This window comes from Moschus berezovskii, chromosome 24 (genome assembly GCF_049115385.1).
Source record: "Moschus berezovskii isolate FMDL1 chromosome 24, NW_MosBer_1.0, whole genome shotgun sequence".
Classification (NCBI taxonomy): Eukaryota; Metazoa; Chordata; class Mammalia; order Artiodactyla; family Moschidae; genus Moschus; species Moschus berezovskii.
This window is the reverse complement of record NC_142483.1, coordinates 35611047-35633665: the sequence shown is the minus strand read 5'-3', so window position 1 is coordinate 35633665 and position 22619 is coordinate 35611047. Positions and strand designations below refer to the sequence as shown.

Genomic DNA, 22619 nt, shown 5'->3' with positions numbered 1-22619 from the left:
TCTACCGTATTTTTTCATTTCATTTACTATATTCTTCATCTCTGATTATTCTTTATACTTTCTCTTTGTGATCCCATGGACTGTAGCCTGCCAGACTCCTCTGTCCATGGGATTCTCCAGGCAAGAATACTGAAGTGATTTGCCATTCCCTTCTCCAGGGGACCTTCCTGACTCAGGAATTGAACTTGGGTCTCCTGCATTGCAGGCAGGTTTTTTACCATCTGAGCCACCAGAGAAGCCCTTATGTTTTCTAAATCTCCATTTAAAACTTCTAACTTCTTGCTCTATGCAGCTCGTTTTGCCTAAGTCACTCTTTTTATGTTTGTGTCTGGTAGGTTGGCGACATTTCCCAGCTCTGGAGGTGACCTTCTGCAGAAGTCCTGTGTGTCCCAATAGGGCACTCCCCTCTTTTCACTGGAGTGGTATGCTCCATGGGGCTCCCCATGATGTCCATGTGTGTCCTGATATGCGGTTGATCTGGTAGTCTTGGACAGCCCCTGTTCAGGTCAGTCGCCAGGCCCTGCCTTGTGAGGAGGCTGCCGCCTGCTGGTTGGTGGAACTGGGTCAGGAAAACACTGAGTCTAGAACCACCGGTCCCCCAACCCACTTGGGCTAGTTCTGGCGTATTGGTGGGCAGAATCAGGGTCCATAATACTCTGGGGGCTGATACAGCCCACTAGTAGCTGAAGCCAGATCCTGGGATTAGATTTACCAGGTCCTGGAGTCCTGGGGACTGTTTGTAGGCCTCAGGGATTCTAGCATTGGTGTCAGTTTACTCCCTGGGGATAGGGCGAGGCAGGGGAGAGACAGTTTCTATCACAGCTGAGTACAGCTTCCGGGAAGTCCTGAGGCTTGTGTTGGCCTGCTAGTGGGAAGGACCAGGGTGCAGCTGGTTTTAGTACACCATCTGGCCTGCTGGAGTCAGCATTGTGGTTTTCCTGAAGGTAGTGTCTTCACCCTGGTCCAGAGGCAAGGGCAGGCTGCTTGGAGGGTAGGGGAGGAACAAGGGAATCTGGGACCATTGCCTGCCCTCTGGTGGCAGAGGCTGTGTCTAGAGCAGGCTGTGTGCAGAGGAGGTCTTAAGGCAGCCTATTTGTTGATAAGTGGAGTTACGTCCCCAACCAGTTAGTTGCTTGGCGTGAGATGTCCCCCAGCACTGGCATCTACAGGTTATTGGGCATGGCCAGACCTTTGTGTTCAGGAATCCATAGCACCTGCATCAGGTGGAAGGAAATTCCAAGAATGTCTGCCGTGAGAGTCAGCTCCCAAAGATGAACCCTGTCCACCCCCTGTTCCTCCAGGAAACTCTTTAAGCCCAGCAGGTAGGTCTGGCCATACCTCCTGTCAAATTATTGCTTTTTCCCTGGGTTCCAGAGGATGTGAAATTTTGTGTGTGACCTTTAAGGGTGAAGTGTATTTCCCCCATCCTTTGGGACTCACAAAATTAAACCCAGCTGAGTCTGCCTGCAGTGTGGGAGACGTGCGTTCGATCCTTGGGTTGGGAAGATCCCCTGGAGAAGGGAAAGGCTACCCACTCCAGTATTCTGGCCTGGAGAATTCCATGGACTCTATAGTCCATGGGGTCGCAAAGAGTCGGACACGACTGAACGATTTTCACAGACACAGACAGACAGACCTTCAAAAAGGCTTCCTTGGTGGCTCAGATGGTAAAGAATCCACCTGCAATGCGAGAGACCAGGGTTCTGTCTCTGGGTTGGCAAGATCCCCTGGAGGAGGGCATGGCAACCCACTCCAGTATTCTTGCCTGGAAAATCCCCATGGACAGAGGAGCATGGTGGGCCAGTCTATAGGGTCACAAAGAGTCGGACACGACTGAGCGACTAAGCACAGCACAGGCCTTCAAAGCCGAACACAATGGGGGCTTGTCTTCTGGTGCAGGACCCCTGGGGAGCCTGGTATGGGATTCAGACCTCTCAATCCTAAAGGAGAACTTCTGCAATATAATTATTCTCTAGTGTGTGGTCACCCACCCAGAAGCATGGGGCTTGACTGTATTTTAATTTTGCCCCTTCTACCTGTCTCATTGTGGCCCTTCTTTATTCTTCAGTTATAGAAGATATTTTCTGCTAGATTTTGGCCTTTCCCATCAATGATTATTCTACAAACTGCTGTGATTTGGGTGTGCTCGTGAAAGGAGGTGAGCTCGCCTTCTTTCCCCTCTGCCATACTTTTACATCCAGAACTATGTTCTATTCTACAACAATCTAACCCCAGTGCTAAACTTAATATACAACTCACAGTTGACTCAATGAGTGAATGTTGTTAGACACAACAATCTAACCCCAGTGCTTAGTATATGACTTATAGTTGACTCAATGAATATATGTATAATACATATTGTATTATACACTAATTTTAGAAAGTGCTTTATAGATCTTTGATGGCTGATTACTTATTTGTGTTGAAGGTCTCTTGGATTGCTCAAAGTGATTCTGCTGCAAGGTATTTGAAGATGGTACGTGCAGAAACACTGGGACAAAAATAGGCAAAAGAGAAAGAGGGAAAAACCCACTCTGACATCTTTGCTCATTTCTCCTTTATCTTGGGATTTCTGCTCAAGTTTCAGCTGAAACACGTGATGCCAACATACATCAGCAACATGTGTTTTCCATCTTGGATGTTATCACTTAGCTAGTAATGTATATGAGACGCCTCCTTGCACAGATCCACAGGATGTCTTCACTAGAAAACAATAGACAACCACCTGCAGCTTTTTATCCACCATTACCTACTCCCATGACCTGCTCAATACAACCTTAGTTTTAACATCAGAACAATAAAGAATTTGTGTGTGGCTTCGTGTGACTATATTAAGGGACACAAGTTTATATTTGAGTAGAAAGGGTTGGAAAGAGTCGGGCACTACTGAGCACACACATGTACAGTTTTAACTTTCTTAAACTTCCAAATTAATGATAGGTCATCATAAAATGTCTATACTTTTCTTATTGAGTCATCCTCTTTTCCTCTTCGTATGCTTCTTCATTTCCTTTTCCCCGCTTTCTTCTCTCCTGCCCCCACCCCCCATTCCTTAACTCTTCTTTTGCTTTCCTTCCCCCCAATTTCTCTTTTTTCATCTCTTGTCCTCTAGTGAGACTGTGGATCTCTGAGTGTATGGATGACAGCAGGCCCCAGCATCTTCCATGTTATGTGCAGGGTTTTGAGCACAGCATGCCTTTGGCCCAGGCAGGTGGGGGAGCTGAGAGAAACAGGCTAGCCATCTGGAGACGAACATATGGGTGGTGTGGCACACATTCTCACAATTGTCAGCTGCGAAGATCAGAAATAGAAAGGGGAGGTTTGACTCCTCTTAATCAAAGCCAGGAAAAAGAGGAATTTGAAAGGGGTACCAATGTGAAAGGATCCCTATTTGAAAAAGAAGCATAGGTTTCCTACATTTTCACATGAGACTGATTTTTTTAACTTTAGAGATATTTCCACTTTTATTTAATTCTCGAGTGCCTTTCTTTTTTATCTTATCATCATCTTCATTGTCATTATCTTCAGTTCAGTTCAGTCGCTCAGTCGTGTCCGACTCTCCGCGACCCCATGAATCACAGCACGCCAGGCCTCCCTGTCCATCACCAACTCCCGGAGTACACTCAAACTCATGTCCACAGAGTCGGTGATGTCATCCAGCCATCTCATTCTCCGTCGTCCCCTTCTCCTCCCGCCTCCAACCTTTCCCAGCATCAGAGTCTTTTCCAGTGAGTCAACTCGTCGCAGAAAGTGGCCAAAGTATTGCAGTTTCAGCTTTAGCAACAGTCCCTCCAATGAACATCCAGGATTGATCTCCTTTAGAATGGACTGGTTGGATCTCCTTGCAGTATAAGGGACTCTCAAGAGTCTTCTCCAACACCACAGTTCAAAAGCATCGATTCTTCGGCGATCAGCTTTCTTCACAGTCCAACTCTCACATCCATACATGACCACGGGAAAAACCATTGCCTTGACTAGACGGACCTTGGTTGGCAAAGTAATGTCTCTGCTTTTTAATATACTATCAAGGTTGGTCATAACTTTCCTTCCAAGGAGCAAGCGTCTTTTAATTTCATGGCTGCAATCAGCATCTGCAGTGATTTTGGAGCCCCAAAAAATAAAGTCTGACACTGTTTCCACTGTTTTTCCATCTATTTCCCATGAAGTGATGGGACCAGATGCATTATCTTAGTAGCTACTATATTAGCAGCTTTTTGCTGTTCAGTCGCTAAGTGCTGTCTGACTTTCTGCAGCCCCATGGACTATAGCCCGCCAGACTCCTCTGTCCATGGAATTCTCTAGACAAGAATACTGAGTAGGTTGACATTTCCTTCTCCAGGGGATCTTCCTGACCCAGGGATTGAACCTGCATTGGCAAGCAGATTCCTTACTACTGAGCCACGAGGGAAGCCATATTAGCAACTTAATGAAATGCTAATTGTTTACTCTAGCAATTCCATTAATTTTAAGATGAAAAGAACAACTTTGGGAATTTTTTTTCTTTCCTTCTCTTAGCCAGATTCCAACTCAGATAAACTGAAACAGAATCTTGGATATTGAGGACAAAAGAGGTAAAAAATAGTGTGAAAATGGAGTAGGTTTTTTTCTTAAAAATAACACTGCCTAGGTTTATTTTAATAAATAATAACTAAATTTGGTATATTATTTAAAAAAAATTCTGTTCTTGAACTCAGGAGTGCTGTGTTTTAGTTCTAAGTTTGATCTTTGCCAGGGCTTTAATGAAATTAACATTGGTTTTGGGACTCTATTGCCTCATCTCAAAATCAAAGAGATCAAAATAAAAGATTTCTATAGTCAGATATCTGGTGATGGAAATTATATATATATATATTTTTGCTATAAGTGAAATTGAATAAAACGCATAAAATTGGGCTTTTGTGTTATACACTAAAACAGACAGAGAATTTTGTTAGAAAATATAAAAAGTTGCCTGGTAAAACAGATTAGAGTGGCGGTCTTATAATTACAAGGAATGGTTCCATGATTGTTATTTTATTGGCTAATCTACTCTCTATAGAACTGTATGAACAAGAAAGTTGAATGGAATGTATAGAGAAAAAAAATTATTAACTTGACTATTGGGCTTATTTCTGGATGTATCATTTTCAGAGTTATTTGTGAGTGCCTAGTTGGCTTGAAGCTCAACATTCAGAAAACAAAGATCATGGCATCTGGTCCCATCACTTCATGGGAAATCGATGGGGAAACAGTGGAAACAGTGTCAGACTTTGTTTTTTTAGGCTCCAAAATCACTGCGGATTCTGATTGCAGCCATGAAATTAAAAGACGCTTACTCCTTGGAAGGAAAGTTATGACCAACCTAGATAGTATATTAAAGAGCAGAGACATTACTTTACCAACAAAGGTCCGTCTAGTCAAGGCTATGGTTTTTCCAGTGGTCAGGTATGGATGTGAGTGTTGGACTGTGAAGAAAGCTGATCGCCCGAAGAATTGATGCTTTTGAACTGTGGTGCTGGAGAATATTCTTGAGAGTCCTTTGGATTGCAAGGAGATCCAACCAGTCCATTCTAAAGGAGATCAAACCTGGGTGTTCATTGGAAGGACTGATGCTAAAGCTGAAACTCTAATACTCTGGCCACCTCATGCGACGAGTTGACTCACTGGAAAAGACTCTGATGCTGGGAGGGATTGGGGGCGGGAGGAGACGGGGACTACAGAGAATGAGATGGCTGGATGGCATCACCGACTCGATGGACATGAATTTGGATGAACTCCAGGAGTTGGTGATGGACAGGGAGGCCTGGCGTGCTGTGATTCATGGGGTCGCAAAGAGTCGGTCACGACTGAGTGACTGAACTTAACTGAACTGAGATAATGAAAACCCCATTCAAGGAGGAGTGAATGGGGTTATAAAAGATCAGAAAACATTTAACATAAAGGTTGATTAAATAAACAAATGTCATTATTATTTCTGAAGTGAGAAAATCTGAGTCAGAGTGGGGAAAATGATGCTTCTCCTCAAAGATCTGAAGGGACATTAGGTAGAAAATAAGTTACACTGCTTGATGTGGACTAAAGGAAGTCCACTCATGTCTTCCAAAAATATTTATTGAGTAGATATTATGTGACAAATCATATGTTAGAAGACACAGATCAGATATTGAGCATGAACAAATGTAACACCCATCAGTTCAGTTCAGTCGCTCAGTCATGTCTGACTCTTTGTGACCCCATGGACTGAAGCACACCAGGCTTCCCTGTCCATCACCAACTCCCAGAGCATGTTCAGACTCATGTCCATTGAATTAGTGATGCCATCCAACCATTCATTCTCTGTCGTCCCCTTCTCTTCCTGCCTTCAATCTTGCCCAGCATCAGGGTCTTTTCTAATGAGTCAGTTATTTGCATCAGGTGGCCAGAGTATTGGAGTTTCAGCTTCAGCATCAGTCCTTCCAATGAATATTCTGAACTGATTTCCTTTAGGATTGACTGGTTTTATCTCCTTGCAGTCCAAGGGACTCTCAAGAGTCTTCTCCAACACCACAGTTCAAAAGCATCAATTCTTCAGTACTCAGCTTTCTCTATACTCCAACTCTCACATCCGTACATGACCACTGGAAAAACCATAGCTTTGACTAGATGGACATTTGTCAGCAATGTCTCTGGTTTTTCACATGCTGCCTAGGTTGGTCATAGCTTTTCTTCCAAGGAGCAAGTGTCTTTTAATTTCATGACTGCAGTCACCATCTGCAGTATTTTTGGAACCCAAGAAAATGAAACCTGTGACTATTTCTACTGTTTCCCCATCTATTTCCAATGAAGTGATGGGACTGGATGCCATCATCTTAGTTTTCTGAATGTTGAACTTTAAGCCAACTATTTCACTTTCTTCTTTCACTTTCAACAAAAGAATCTTTAGTTCCTCTTCGCTTTCTCCCATAAGGGTGGTGTCATCTGCATATCTGAGATTATTGATATTTCTCCAAGCAATCCTGATTCCCTTTTGTGCTTCGTCCAGCCCAGACTTTTGTGTGATGTACTCTGCATATTTATAGAAAATTCTGGCAAGAATAATAAATCCTAGAAATAAATATAAAATTATAAGTATGACAAGTGCTTTGTAGGAAGAAAACTGATCTAGATAGAGCAGTCAGGGATTGTTCCCTGGGTAGGAAACCATTGGAATCTGGAACATGAATGAATAAGAAGGAATTGACTTAGCAAAATAATCATTTTGTGCATGTGTATATATGTGTGTTCTTGAGGATATGGTTAAAAAAGAAGTTTTTTTGTTTGTTTGTTTTAAGGTAGAAGGAAATAGTAATGCTAAGGTCTTATCGTAGGAGGGTAATGGTCTAAAAGAGAAACAAAACAGGTTATTGGGACACAGGTTGGCAGAGTGTGTGGGGTGAGTTGAGGCTGTATAAAGGAGCTAAAGCACTTAGGATTTTATAGGTCATATGAATTGTGATCAGCATCCATTGAAGTGTGTCATGGGATGAAGCGTGTGACATCATTACAGAATTATTTAGATAAGTTTAGTGTGAGAACCATTGAAAGAGACAGAAAAATACTATTGATCAACCTATCAGGGAGCTTCCCATTCTAGACAAGAAACAGTGAAACTTAAATGGCCAGGGAGGGGAAGTCGATATATGTGGGAGAGTTTAAGAATAAGGAGCAACATAATTTTTTGTTGAACCGTACAATGAGACAGATAAAGGGTGGGTGAAAAGCGTGACTCCTGGGTTTCCAGCTTGTGCAAGCACTAGATGATGGTGATTTCCTTGTTCCCTGATAAGATTATGTGGAGGAGACCAGGTTTAAAGACTAGCTGTAGATATTATGGGTTGAGTTGAGTCTTGCTGAACTCGTGTGTCATGTTCAAAATTTTTAAATTACCAAGTCCTTACACACATACAGTCAGAGAGTTAAGTAACAGTTCAGTATTCGTGAAAGCCAGAGTTGCTGGAAGACTGGGAGAGAAAGGGCAAATGAAGAAAGACCTTTGCAAAAGCAGCTTGACTCTTCTTAGTCTTGATCTTGTTTTAAACCAATGCTGAGACAAGCATAAAAAGAGCCCTCAGCAAATATTCAGCAAGGACCCACTGTGACATTACCCAGAGGTCTGTATTCAAGGTTGAAAGTACTACCAGAAAAATTCGCTTGCCTGTGTCTTCCTTGCTTGGCGCTAAGCCTCAGTGCCTGCTGACAATTCAAGCTGTTAATAAAAAGAGGGCAGCCTTTTCCCCCACGTCAACAATAAAATATATAAATAAAACACCATGTGAAGAAATGCATAAGGCACAAACAAGTAAAGAAATAGCTGAGAAAGGAGAAAGCAAAGTCAATAAACGCTATCGATTGAGGGTGTTTTAAGAATGTACACATTCAATATTGAAAAGAAAACAGAAACATAATTGTAGATGCTGTTTAATATTTGCACAGCCTTCATTAGAATGCTCAGTACAGTTAAACTTTTTTTAGGAAAACCTTTCTGCATAAACATAATGTACATATGAGTTAAACAACATTCTCTTCAGTTGTCTGAACTACTGTATAAAATAGCTCCAAATTCCCATTGACTGCTAGGACCTCTCCAAGTTATCTAAAACAGAAATTGTGGGACATTTGTGAAGTTTTACAGTTGGCATACAATTCTACTTTTAATATCTTCAAGTTTTTAAAATTTTGTGTTTGGCAGTACACTGTGCTGTGGAAAATTGTAGCATGTCTTTCTCAAATATCTTGGGTTTATGACAGAAAGACATCACTAAGAAATCAATCATTCTCGAGGTTGAATCTTTTCCAGTTTTGTCTCAGAAATAGTCAGCAACTTCAAGCTTTTAAAATGATCATTTCTTTGATAGCCTATGGGCTGTTAAATTATGCAAATAATTAATGATGTAATTAACACATAGAGCAACACTTGCAAAATTTTTTACTATGAAAATTAGCTAGACTTTTACAGTAAATACACAATAAATTCCAAAGAACAGAGAAGAATACATATTGAGATTTTGTTTTTTGTGTGATATTACCACAACTAGAGGAAAAAATTTTAATTGGCCCTTTTGGTGGACACGAGAACAAAATAACATAAGCATTTATAATACTAATTGATCAGTTGGTATACTTACTATTGACTAAAGCTGTTAAGTCCAGTTTTCTGACATATCTTCGGTTGAGAAGGAAGACCAATTATAATGGATTGCAGAGGGAAAAATTTTTTTCTAGGAAAGAGTGGGAAGTTGTACTGAGGACCCTGGCTTCAGGCAAGCTCCTTTTAAATCTCTGCACTCTAGGAGAAAATCTAATTGTTCCTCAACCACATTTTCCTTTTCTCCTCCACAACCCCTGCCCCACCATCAAAAGTAGCTCAGCCCTGCCAGGTTTCCACCACCTTTTTTTTTCCTATCATCTTTCATTCATAACAGCAGCCATCCTAGTTGATATTATGTTATGCACTTTTTATTTCGTAAGCATTTCTTTCCTTCATTAGAGCTGAATCTTGTCATTTCTGATTATATTCCTGTTTCCTAGAACAATGACTACCAGTTTCAAGGATTCAAACAATATTTTTTAAAAACTAAGCCCTTATGTGCCAGGCATAATTGAAGGTGCTTCATATATAAATTTTTTCTTTTAATACCTCAATGAAAGTGAAAGTAAAGTCGCTCAGTCATGTCCAACTGTTTGTGACCCCATGGACTGTAGCCTACCAGGCTCCTCCTTCCATCCATGGGATTTTCCAGGCAAGAGTATTGGAGTGGGTTGCCATTTCCTTCTCCAGGGGGATATTCCCTACCCAGGGATCGAACCTGGGTCTCCCGCATTGTAGGCAGAAGCTTTTACCATCTGAGCCACCAGGGAAGTCCTAATACCTCAATAGGTTTAGCTTATAATAAACACTCAGTAAAACTAATTTTGTTAAAATAAAGCAAAATATTCTTCCAGTGTAAGGGTGTGCTTGAATCCCAGCTAAGTCTACCCAACTCTACTGGTTGAAATATTTCCAGTGGCTAATTTATTGATAAATGACTATTTGGCTAAAGTTATTTCATCAAACATAGAAAAAGCAAGAGAATTCCAGAAAAACATCTACTTCTGCTTCATTGACTATGCTATAACCTTTCACTGTGTGGATCACAACAAACTGAAAAGTTCTTAAAGAGATGGGAATATCAAAACGCCTTACCTGCCTCCTGAGAAACCTGTTTTCAGGTCAAGAAGCAATAGTTAGAACCAGACATGGAACAATGGACTGGTTCCAAATTGGGAAAGGAGTACATCAAGGCTGTATATTGTTACCCTGCTTATTTAACTTATATGCAGAGTACATCATGTGATGCCTGGTTGGATGAAGCACAAACTGGGATTAAGATTGCCAGGAGAAATATCGATAACCTCAGATATGCAATGACACCAACTTTATGGCAGAAAGTAAAGAGGAACTAAAAAGCCTATTGATGAAAGTGAAAGAGTGAAAAAGCTGGCTTAAAACTCAACATTCAAAAAATGAAGATTATGGCATCCAGTTCCATCATTTCATGGCAAATAGATGGGGAAACAAAGGAAACAAAGGATGTGAAAGTGTTAGTCACTCAGTCGTGTCTGATTCTTTGCGACCCCATAAACTGTAGCCCACCAGGCTCCTCTATCCATGGAATACTCCAGGCGAGAATACTGGAGTGGGTAGCCATTCCCTTCTCCAGGAGATCTTCCTGACCCAGGGATCAAACTCAGGGGTCCTGCATTGCAGGCAGATTCTTTACCATTGAGCCACCTGGGAAGCCCTGTGTTTTCAGCTACAGGAACATAGTTCACTAGATCCTTTGAGAAGTATAATACTAAATTGCATTTGTGCTTAAGTGGCTCAGTGATAAAGAATCTGCCTGCAATACAGAAGACTTGGGTTTGATTCCTGGGTCGGGGAGATCCCCTGGAGAAGGGAATGGTTACCCATTCCAGTATTCTTGCCTGGAGAATTCCATGCATTGAGGAGCCTGGTGGGGTACAGTTCATGGAGTTGCAAAGGGTCAGACATGACTGAGCGACTAACCCACTGCTATGTCTGGGATCAGAGCTATGCAAAAGATGTGTCCATAAATGTCTATACACATTAAGTATGTTGATGGCAATAAATACAATATACAGAAAATGGAAAAAATACAAATAAGTAAATTCTGTGGATGACAACTGTCTATAGTAGGTGCTATTGACTAAATTGTGCCCCCTCCATTCAAATGTTAACCCTGAACCTCCACAGTGATTATGTTTGGAGGGAGGGCTTGTAGAAAGTAATTAAGAAGAAATGAGAGACTTCCCTGGTGATTCAGTGGTTAATCCAATGCAGAAGATGTGGTTTCTATCCCTGGTTGGAACTAAGATCCTACATACCATAGGGCAACTAAGCCTGTGTGCCACAAGTACTGAACCCCTGAGCTCTAGAGCCTGTGCACGGCAAGGAAGGTTCAAGATCCCTGTGCCACAACTAAGATCCTATGCAGGCAAATAAATATATGAATAATTTTTGAAAAGATTAAATAAGATAGTAAGAGTAGTGGTGTCATCCCATAGGATTTATTGCCTTATAAGGAGAGCAACCTCTTTCTCTCTTTGCACACACCAACCAAGGAAAGACCACGTGAGAGCCCAGCTAGAAAGTGGTTGTCTGAGAGCCCAAAAGAAATATTTCTCCAGGAATCAAACCAGTGGACACCTTGAACCAGCCTCCATCACTTTGGGGAAGAAATATCTGTTGTTTAATGTCCCAGTCTATGATATTTTGTTATGGCAGCCTGTGTGACTAATACACTTGGTACTATTATTCTCCACTGTATGGATGAGGAAATTGAGGCACAGAGAAGTTAGGTATTCTGCCTGAGATCATAGAGCTAGGAGGTAAAAATGCTAGAATTTGAATTCAGTACAGTATAATCCCAGAGCCCATCATGTTAACCATTTATCTAGCTTCCAGGCATTAAGTAAAAGAGCACAGATACAAAGAAAACATGTCAAGGAGAGAAATCAAAAAAGAGTGAATATGAGCCTGGAGACACAAGTAAAGACCAAACCAAGCAAGGGCTTTTTAAAAGATGTGCTATTTTCCTGAGAGCAAAAGGAAGCTGTTGAAAGGCTTTAAGCAAGGGGAACAGACGATGAGATGATGGATGCGATGTGGACTCTGAAGAGGCCACTGTAGCTATAGTCTATTTGTTAAAAAATATTGAAAAGACTTGATCTCAAGAGTGAAATAAAAATGGTCATTTGGAATCTCCTTGAAATCCTTATCTTTTCCACAACTCAGCTTAGTGCCTGATATATCACTACAAAGACAGAACTGTGTTAATAAGGCAAAGGAGTTCAACTTCTTCAAAAAGGTTAGGGATATGAGGTTTGCCTGCTCAAGAATCTCAGTTGCAAGTAAAACTAGTGCATTAATTTCCCCTTGCAACCAACCAGTCCATTCTAAAGGAGATCAGTCCTGGGTGTTCATTGGAAGGACTGATGTTAAAGCTGAAAGTCCAATACTTTGGCCATCTCATGGGACGAGTTGACTCACTGGAAAAGACTCTGATGCTGGGAGGGATTGGGGGCGGGAGGAGAAGGGGACGTCAGAGAATGACATAGCTGGATGGCATCACCGACTTGATGGACATGAGTTTGAGTGAACTCTGGGAGTTGGTGATGGATAGAGAGGCCTGGCGTGCTATGATTCATGGGGTCGCAAAGAGTCGGACACGACTGAGCGACTGAACTGAACTGAACTGAACTGATGATAACAGATTACTGCAGACTTAGCAGATCAAAGTGATTGAGATCTATTATCTTGTGGTTCTGTGGGTCTGAAGTTCAAGAAGATTATGGCTGGTCTGCTTCCATTAGTCTTACACAGTTGAAGTAATGGGATCACCATTTCATCGCCGGTTGTCTGATAAGTCATTCATTCTCATCTGCTGGAGCCCATATTTGCAGATTTTGGGCCTCTTTCAAAGCCAAGAATGCAATGCAGGCAGGAGACACGGGTTCAACCCCTGGTTTGGAAAGATCCCCTGGAGAAGGGAATGGATACCCTCTCCAGTATTCTTGCCTGGAAGAATTCCAGGGACAGAGAAGCCTGATGAGCTACAGTCCATGGGGTCACAAAGTGTCAGATACAACTGAGCAACTAACTTTCACAAAGCAATAATTGTTAGTGTCCAGTAAGTTCAGTTCAGTTCAGTCACTCAGTCGTGTCCAACTCTTTGCGACCCCATGAATCACAGCACACCAGGGCTCCCTGTCCATCACCAATTCCTGGAGTTCACTCAAACTCATGTCCATCGAGTCAGTGATGCCATCCAGCCATCTCATTCTCTGTCGTCCCCGTCTCCTCCCACCCCCAATCCCTCCTAGCATCAGACTCTTTTCCAGCGAGTCAGCTCATCACATTAGGTGGCCAAAGTATTGGAGTTTAAGCTTTAGCAACAGTCCTTCCAATGAACACCCAGGATTGATCTCCTCCAGAATGGACTGGTTGGATCTCCTTGCAGTCCAAGGGACTCTCAAGAGTCTTCTCCAGCACCACAGTTCAAAAGCATCAATTCTTCGGCGATCAGCTTTCTTCACAGTCCAACTCTCACATCCATACATGACCATGGGAAAAACCATAGCCTTGACTAGACGGACCTTGGTTGGCAAAGTAATGTCTCTGCTTTTTAATATACTATCAAGGTTGGTCATAACTTTCCTTCCAAGGAGTAAGCGTCTTTTAATTTCATGGCTGCAATCAGCATCTGCAGTGATTTTGGAGCCCCCCAAAATAAAGTCTGACAGTGTTTCCACTGTTTTCCCATCTATTTCCCATGAAGTGATGGGACCAGATGCCATGATCTTTGTTTTCTGAATGTTGCGCTTCAAGCCAACCTTTTCACTCTCCTCTTTCACTTTCATCAAGAGGCTTTTGAGTTCCTCTTCACTTTCTGCCATAAAGGTGGTGTCATCTGCATATCTGAGGTTATTAATATTTCTCCCGGCAATCTTGATTCCAGCTTGTGCTTCTTCCAGCCCAGCGTTCCTCATGATGTACTCTGCATAGAAGTTAAATAAGCAGGGTGACAATATACAACCTTGACGTACTCCTTTTCCTATTTGGAACCAGTCTTTTGTTCTATGTCCAGTTCTAACTGTTGCTTCCTAACCTGCATACAGGTTTCTCAAGAGGCAGGTCAGGTGGTCTGGGATTCCCATCTCAGAATGTTCCACAGTTTATTGTGATCGACACAGTCAAAGGCTTTGGCATAGTCAATGAAGCAGAAATAGATGTTTTTCTGGAACTCTCTTGCTTTCTCCATGATCCAGCGGATGTTGGCTATTTGATCTCTGGTGCCTCTGCCTTTTCTAAAACCTGCTTGAACATCTGGAAGTTCACGGTTCACATATGGCTGAAGCCTGGCTTGGAGAATTTTGAGCATGACTTTACTAGCGTGGGAGATGAGTGCAATTGTGCGGTAGTTTGATCATTCTTTGGCATTGCCTTTCTTTGGAATTGGAATGAAGACTGACCTTTTTCCAGTCCTGTGGCCACTGCTGAGTTTTCCAAATTTGCTGGCATATTGAGTGCAGCCTTTCACAGCATCATCTTTCAGGATTTGAAATAGCTCAATTGGAATTCCATCACCTGCACTAGCTTTGTTCATAGTGATGCTTTCTAAGGCCCACTTGACTTCACATTCCAAGATCTCTGGCTCTAGGTCAGTGATCACGTTATCGTGACTGTCTTGCTCATGAAGATCTTTTTTGTACAGTTCTTCTGTGTATTCTTGCCACCTCTTCTTAATATCTTCTGCTTCTGTTAGGTCCATACCATTTCTGTCCTTTATCGAGCTCGTCTTTGCATGAATTGTTCCCTTGATATCTTTAATTTTCTTGAAAAGATCTCTTGTTTTTCCTATTCTGTTGTTTTCCTCTATTTCTTTGCATTGATCACTGAGGAAGGCTTAGTGTCCATCTCTCTCTAATTCTTCTCTTTCTGCCTTATCTCTCCAATGCATGTCCTCTGCCTCAATATTCTGTCTTTTGCTTCAAAGACCCATATGATTACTTTGAACCTACACAGAGCATCTGAAATAGTCTCAATTTAAGATGAACTGATTGGTAATCTTAACTGTAACTCCAAAATCCCTCCCACAGCATTAACTAGATTAGTGTTTAAATAAGCAAAGGGTAGGAGTCTTGTGGTAAATGTGCCTAAAGCTTTTGGTTTCCATTTCTTGGGACATATCTTTTAAAATTAATTATATAGCATGGACAATGTTCTTGAACATATTTTTTTGTTGTTTAGTTTCAGTCACTATCAATACACATTTTTCCATTCTTCCACTAGTCATAAAACAAGAGTTAGATAAAACAGATTCTCTTGAAAGGAATCATAATTTCTAATGCTAAGAGTGGATATGTCATTACATGCAGAGCCAGTATATATGGATAGAGATTGAAAGCCTAGAAATAAATTTCTCAATATGATAAATTAAGATATTCTACTCATTCCGATTATCTTTCCAGCAACCCATCATTCTTCTGGGATTTCATTTTGCTATTTCAGATATAAGTGACATATTTTATTCAGTCAAAGCCACATTCATAATTTCACAGCAAAATATGACAAAAAACAAGTGCATTTTAGATGATAGATGGTGAAACTTGGGAGCAGGAACAAATTCTGATTTCGCTTATTTTTACTATATTTGCAGCTACCTCCAGCAATGAAGAGAGCAAGAGTATGTCATGGTAAATGTCTCTGTCCTAAAGCAAGCAGTAATTAGTCAATATTAGTATTTTGTATGAATCTTCATGCTTCATCTAAATCAGTCTCTGTAAAGAGATAAGTTGCTTCAGAAATGCCCTTAAGGCAACTACCAAATAATATCCATGATTTTGAAGGAGTTAATGTGTACCCCTTAGATAGCAGCTTATCTGAAGGTAACTAAGCCATTTGAGAATATTCTCTAAGATATTATAAATATAGGTAAAACTGAAAAATGACATTTAGTTCTGCATACAGATTAAAGAATAAATTAAGTATTATTTAATGGATTCCAAATCTGTTATCACTTTCCCTCCATTAAAAAAAATCAGGTAAGATTTAATGAAGAGCTAAACATCTTTCTAATTTCAAAGAGTTTTGAGAAATAACCATGCATCCCAAGAACGAATAGGGAATTGAGTTTATCTTTCCTTAAACACAAACAATAAATCTAGGTGCCAGTATGAACAGTTATTTTTCAATTTGCCCTACAGTGTTCCTAAGGTCATGTGTCCCATGTTCTATGCTTTCTGTAGGGGATCAGGAAAAAATGTCGAGGGAATGCTAATTACATACCCATTATAGAATTGTACAACATGCTGATTGATTACTAGGCACTAAAATCTATGCAAATAAGGAACTGAGGGTCAGAAGTTATGAAACACAAGAATGAAAAGAGGTCAAGAATCCCACACGTCTTCTCTATATCAGTAAGTGGAGAGATGTTGAAGTTTAAATGTGTTTTATTTTGATTTCATGTTAAGTACACAGTGTAACTAAAAGGGCATTGCATTGATTCTCACACATTGTATGAATTCTTTACCAGCTTCCCTGGTAACTCAGCTGGTAAAGAATCTGCCTGCAAAGCAGGAGACCCCAGTTCAATTCCTGCATCAGGAAGATCCCTTGAAGGGATAGGCTCTCCACTCAAGTATTCATGGGCTTCTCTGGTGGCTCAGATAGTAAAGAATCCACCTACAATGCAGGAGACCTGGGTTCGATCCCTGGGTTGGGAAGATCCCCTGGAGGAGGGCATGGCGAGCCACTCTAGTATTCTTGCCTGGAGAGTCCCCATGGACAGAGGAGCAGCTACAGTACATGAGGTAGCAAAGAATCAGACATGACTGAGCAAATAAACACATGCTTAAAACACAGCACATTGTATGAATATTGTATATATGCATAGTAAGTATTTAAAGGTAGTCAGTGGTGGTATAGGAAGATGTCCTTGTCCTCAGTCAAATTCTAGTTACATCTATGCTGACTTAGAAAAAAAAATCTACAAATTTTATCATCAACTGACTCCAAAATGTATACTATTTCCAAAGAGGCAAAGAATTTCTGAGCATGCATTGCTTATAATTTTTTTAGAAAGTCCAAATATAATCACATTTTTCTTGTGTTTATAGAGACTCACTCATCTTTCACAATACTACTTGTTAGCACTGAGAAATATATAGGTAACTGACAGTAGCATATGTCTCCTGATATACAATAAAGTCCCTTTTCTGTAGTACAGGATGATATATATACCTCATTTTACTTCACTGTCTTTGAGATCGCCCATTTTGTGTGGATTCCCTGTAACTTCAAAATTTAATCTGATGTTCTCCCGTTAACCTGTTTCATGTTAATTTAATTATTAGGTGAGACGGAAGAACTGGGGAGGGTAGAGGAAAAATTTCCCTCCACGATAATCTGTTGAGGGGGTTAAATTAGGTAGTATATTTGAAGCATTTACTAGAATGCTTAGCATATATTTGGCACACAATAATATTAGCTAGTCAGAGAAGGCAATGGCAGCCCACTCCAGTACTCTTGCCTGGAAAATCCCATGGACAGAGGAGCCTGATAGGATATTAGCTAGTAATTTTGATAGAAGTACAAACAGAGCACTTTTAAGAAAATAATATCTCAGTGTTACAATCAATAGAAAAGCGCCATGTTGCTTCTATAACATTGTGTGTGTGCTTTATATTCATTTCATTTAAGAATTACAATCTACATTTGAAAGACTCTTAGGTTACAAAACAAAAATAAGATAGACTCAATGTGAATAAAATCACATTTAATTAATATTTTCCCCTTACTTAGTCCAGTGCGTTATACACAGTTCACTTATGAGTAATGCTTGCTGAATAAATAAATAAAGGGATGGAAAGATGAGTGTAAGTATGCATCCATAAGTGAAAAGCATTCTGAATCATAGAAAAAATACGGAATGATTATAATTTTGACATCTAATTTGAGCAGATTGCCACATTTCAGCAATAGTTCTAAAGATAAAGAAAAGTAGGGCAAAAAGAAGTATTTAAGTTTCTGCTTTTACTTCTTTTCTAAGGAAAAGAAGATTTTTTTCCCCCTGACATTAAGTATGAGCACGATTTGGAGAGAGTTTGTGCTACAGAGGAAAGAGATTCTATTAGTTTGTCCTGGTTTTGCCACAATCTAGCCATGTGAGTTTAATCTCCCTAGAATTTTGGATTCCTCAGTTGTAAAACGAAGGAGTAGAACAAGAGTACTGACAAAGTTGAAAGTTTTACTTTCAAATTTTTGTAGTTTAGAAAAAAGAAACTATATATATATCATTTATTTAAAGCCACTGTATCAGGGAGCAAGAGTGGTTTATTTTATGAAAATGCAACCTTAAGAAGTTAGATCTATGCTACTCTAGTGGGATTTAATTTGATTCTGAGATCCTGGCCACTGCTAATCACAAAGGATCATTCACTCCTAGCTTCAGTTCAGTTCAGTTCAGTTCAGTCGCTCAGTTGTGTCCAACTCTTTGCGACCCTATGAATCACAGCACGCCAGGGCTCCCTGTCCATCACCAACTCCCAGAGTTCACTCAAACTCATGTCCATCGAGTCGGTGATGCCATCCAGCCATCTCATTCTCTGTCGTCCCCGTCTCCTCCCACCCCCAATCCGTCCCAGCATCAGATTCTTTTCTAGTGAGTCAACTCATCGCATGAGATGGCCAAAGTATTGGAGTTTCAGCTTTAGCAACAGTCCTTCCAATGAACACCCAGGATTGATCTCCTCCAGAATGGACTGGTTGGATTTCCTTGCAGTCCAAGGGACTCTCAAGAGTCTTCTCCAGCACCACAGTTCAAAAGCATCAATTCCTCGGCGATCAGCTTTCTTCACAGTCCAACTCTCACATCCATACATGACCACGGGAAAAACCATAGCCTTGACTAGACGGACCTTGGTTGGCAAAGTAATGTCTCTGCTTTTTAATATGCTATCTACGTTGGTCATAACTTTCCTTCCAAGGAGTAAGCATCTTTTAATTTCCTGGCTGCAATCAGCATCTGCAGTGATTTTGGAGCCCCCAAAAATAAAGTCTGACACTGTTTCCATTGTTTCCCCATCTATTTCCCATGAAGTGATGGGACCAGATGCCATGATCTTTGTTTTCTGAATGTTGAGCTTCAAGCCAAACTTTTCACTCTCCTCTTTCACTTTCATCAAGTGGCCTTCGAGTTCCTCTTCACTTTCTGCCATAAGGGTGGTGTCATCTGCATATCTGAGGTTATTAATATTTCTCCCGGCAATCTTGATTCAAGCTGGTGCTTCTTCCAGCCCAGCGTTCCTCATACACTCCTAGCTTAGCTGGAGGCAATGGAAGTCAGACTGGATACAATCAGACTTGTCTTTAAATCTCAGCTGTTGCTACTTGCTAGCTGTGGCCGGATAATCTTTCTATTCCTTTTTATCCTCATCTTATAGTAAGGGAATAATAATAGTATATACTTTCTGAGCTTCTTTGAAGGGTTGAATGAGTTACTGTAATGTATTTAGTAAGCACCAATAAATGTGAACTGTCTAGATTCCCAGGTGGCTCAGTGGTAAAGAATCTGCCTGCCAATGCAGGAGACACAGAAGACGCAGGTTTGATCCCTGGGTCAGAAAGATCCCCTAGAGTAGGAAATGGCAACCCACTCAAGTATTCTTCCCTGGAAAATTCTATGGACAGGGAAGACTGACAGGCTACAGTACAGAGTCAACTGTAGGTTTTAAAAAGTCAACATGACTTAGAGACTGAACAAGAGCAACAAATTAATATTGAAACTTACAGTTGGTTAGAGGAGTTTTCAGAAGATGAATGGACAGCTGCTTTGTGTCGTTCATCCTTTCCTACTAGACACAGGTCCTTGGCTGGCAGTGGCCATGCCTTTATTTATTCTTCGGAACTAATTGACAATAAATATATGTTAAGCTCCATCTATGTTCCAGGCTTCCCAGGTGGCACTAGTGGTAAAGAACCCGCCTGCCAGTGCAGGAGATATAAGAGACTCAGATTTGATCCCTGGGTCCAGAGGATCCCTTGAAGGAGGCCATGGCAACCCACTCCAATATTCTTGCCTGGAGAATCCCCATGGACAGAAGAGCCTGGCAGGCTACAGTCCATATTGTTGCAAAGAGTTGAACATGACTGAAGTGACTTAGCATACACACACACACACATAGACACACACACACACACAGACACACACACACACCTATGTCCCAGGCACTGTATAAGCACAGACAATGCACTAATGAGCAAACTTATACATGGATCATGACCAAAGAGCTTGAGTGGGACAGAAATAACAAAATCATCCAACAAATAAATGGCTGATTTCATTAATTTTATTTTTGTTTTATAGTCACATGACTAATTATAACCAATTTTATGCTTATAAATATTTAAGAAAAACAAAAAATACATGACAGGAGAAACATATATTATTCAGTACAGTTCATTGTTTTGCCCTCTGCCTACATATTTAGTCTAAGGAAGCCAACCTGATCTACATTCGTTTTTTTTTTTTTTTTTCTGATCTATATTCTTTAAGACAGCCTTGTGAACCTCTATGAAATACTAAACTTGAGGGTTTTATTCATTCATACTAGGATTCAGCAGTGTTCTAAATACTAGAGATGCTTCAATGAACAAGACATAAAAGATCCCTGTTCTCAAGGTGTCTATATTCTATATTGCAGACAATTACCTAGAAAATAAGTGGATACATAAATAAGTAGAACTATATACAGTGAAAAGTGTTTTGCAGGAAATTAAAAACTAGACAAATGATAATATGATAGTGTGTGCCTTGGTAACTGTATTCAGCTGACTGATTAAGAAAAAGCCTCTTGAAGGAAGTGACATTTGTGCTGAAAGCTGATTGATGAGAAGGAGCTTTTCATGGCAGGCAGTCATGGAAGAAGAAAATCCCAAGGAGAGGTAGCAGGTTATTCAAAGGTCCAAAAGTGGGAACTTAGCATGTTGGGGGAACTGAAAACTCAGTGAGGTTGGAATGCAGTGAGTAAGCAAGAGAAAGTTTGCAGCAGAGAGAGGAAGAATTCAAATCATATAGGACTTTGTAAGATAAAGTAGGGAGTTGAATTTTATTCTAAATGAAATGGATACCTGTTGCAAGTCTTTAAGGTGGGGGGGCGGCTATCTGATATGTAATTTAGGAATAATTTTTTGTGATTTAATATGATGGGAAAGATTCTAAAAGTGTAAAAAAGAACAGAAGCCGTTAAGAAGTTTTGTCAGTGCTTCATACACCAGACAATGGTGGTTGGTGTGGTGATTTTTTTTAAAATGAGAGAGTTATAGTTTGTTTTAAAGGTAAAGTTCATAGAAACTCCTGATACATTGGATGTAGTAGGTAAGGAAAAGGAAAATATAAAGCATAATTCTGAGAATTTTGGCTCAGGAAATGAGACAGAAGGTGTTATCATTTAATCAGGAAAAGACTTACTAGAATAAGAGAAGGTTGAGTGTATTGACCAGATGTTGACAAACTTTACATAAGGGACCTGACAGTAAGCATCTTTGCATGTGAAGGCCATACAGTGTTTGTTGCAACTCCCCAGTTCTACCACCCCAGTGTGAAATAAGCTATAGACAAAATGTTTTTTTTTTTTTAAAGTAATAATAATGTGATTGTATTCCAATTAAATTTTACTTAAAATTATGTGGAATGTCAGATTTTATTTACAGTTGTACTTTGCCAACAGAAGGTATAGACAAAAATTTTGTTCAAGTCATGTTAAGTTTGAAATGCATTTTAAACATCCAAATGAAATAACCAAGTTGGATATTTAATCCTGGTGTTCTGAGGAGCAATGAGGACTCCAGTGTGAGATTTGGGATTTATCAGCATTTCAATTGTACTGAATTCGAGCCTTAATGTTGAGTGTACACATAAAGATTAAAAAAAAGGAGACTCAAGGATAATGTATTGAAACACTCCAATATTTGAGGTAAGCTAGAAACTACTACCAAGTCTTCAAACTTTATAAGTGAAACATGCCAAATTTAACAGATGGTGTCCAGGCCTCCTTCAAGAAGCACTTCCCCCTGCAGGTAGGACTTGGTAGCATCCACTTATGAGGCATAAAGGAGCTTAAAAGGAGATGGTTAGACCTGCAACTCTGTGCAATGTAGGCTCACAGGTAAAGAGATTGGTGTGTCCTGTGCCTCTAAGTCAATTATGCTTCTAATAAGATGGCAGAAAGAAGTGGGAGGGGTAAATTAATTCTGAAGGAGCCTCATTCCTCTCATTTTTAATAGCTTTCCCTAAGATTTCTCCTTGACTAAATACCTACTTGAGATAGACAACAGTGCAATTTGGGGAGGCAGATAAATTTCTCTCTTTTCTCTTCTTCAAAATATCTTTGGATTGGGGAGGGAGAGGAATGGACTAGGAGTTTGAGGTTAGTAGATGCGTACCATTACATTTAGAATAGATAAACAACAATATCTAATGTATGGCACAGGGAACTACATTCAATATTCTGTGATAAACCATAGTGGAAAGAATATTTAAAAAATGAATATATGTCTA

At 40.3% G+C, this 22619-nt stretch overlaps 1 non-coding gene across 1 annotated transcript; it reads right to left on the bottom strand.

Annotated features, from left to right (window-relative positions):
- Nucleotides 1-9782: 9782 nt before the first annotated feature.
- On the bottom strand, nucleotides 9783-9855 carry TRNAC-ACA (transfer RNA cysteine (anticodon ACA)). The gene has a single exon. It is a non-coding gene; the product is annotated as a tRNA-Cys (tRNA).
- Between the last annotated feature and the right edge of the window lie 12764 nt (nucleotides 9856-22619).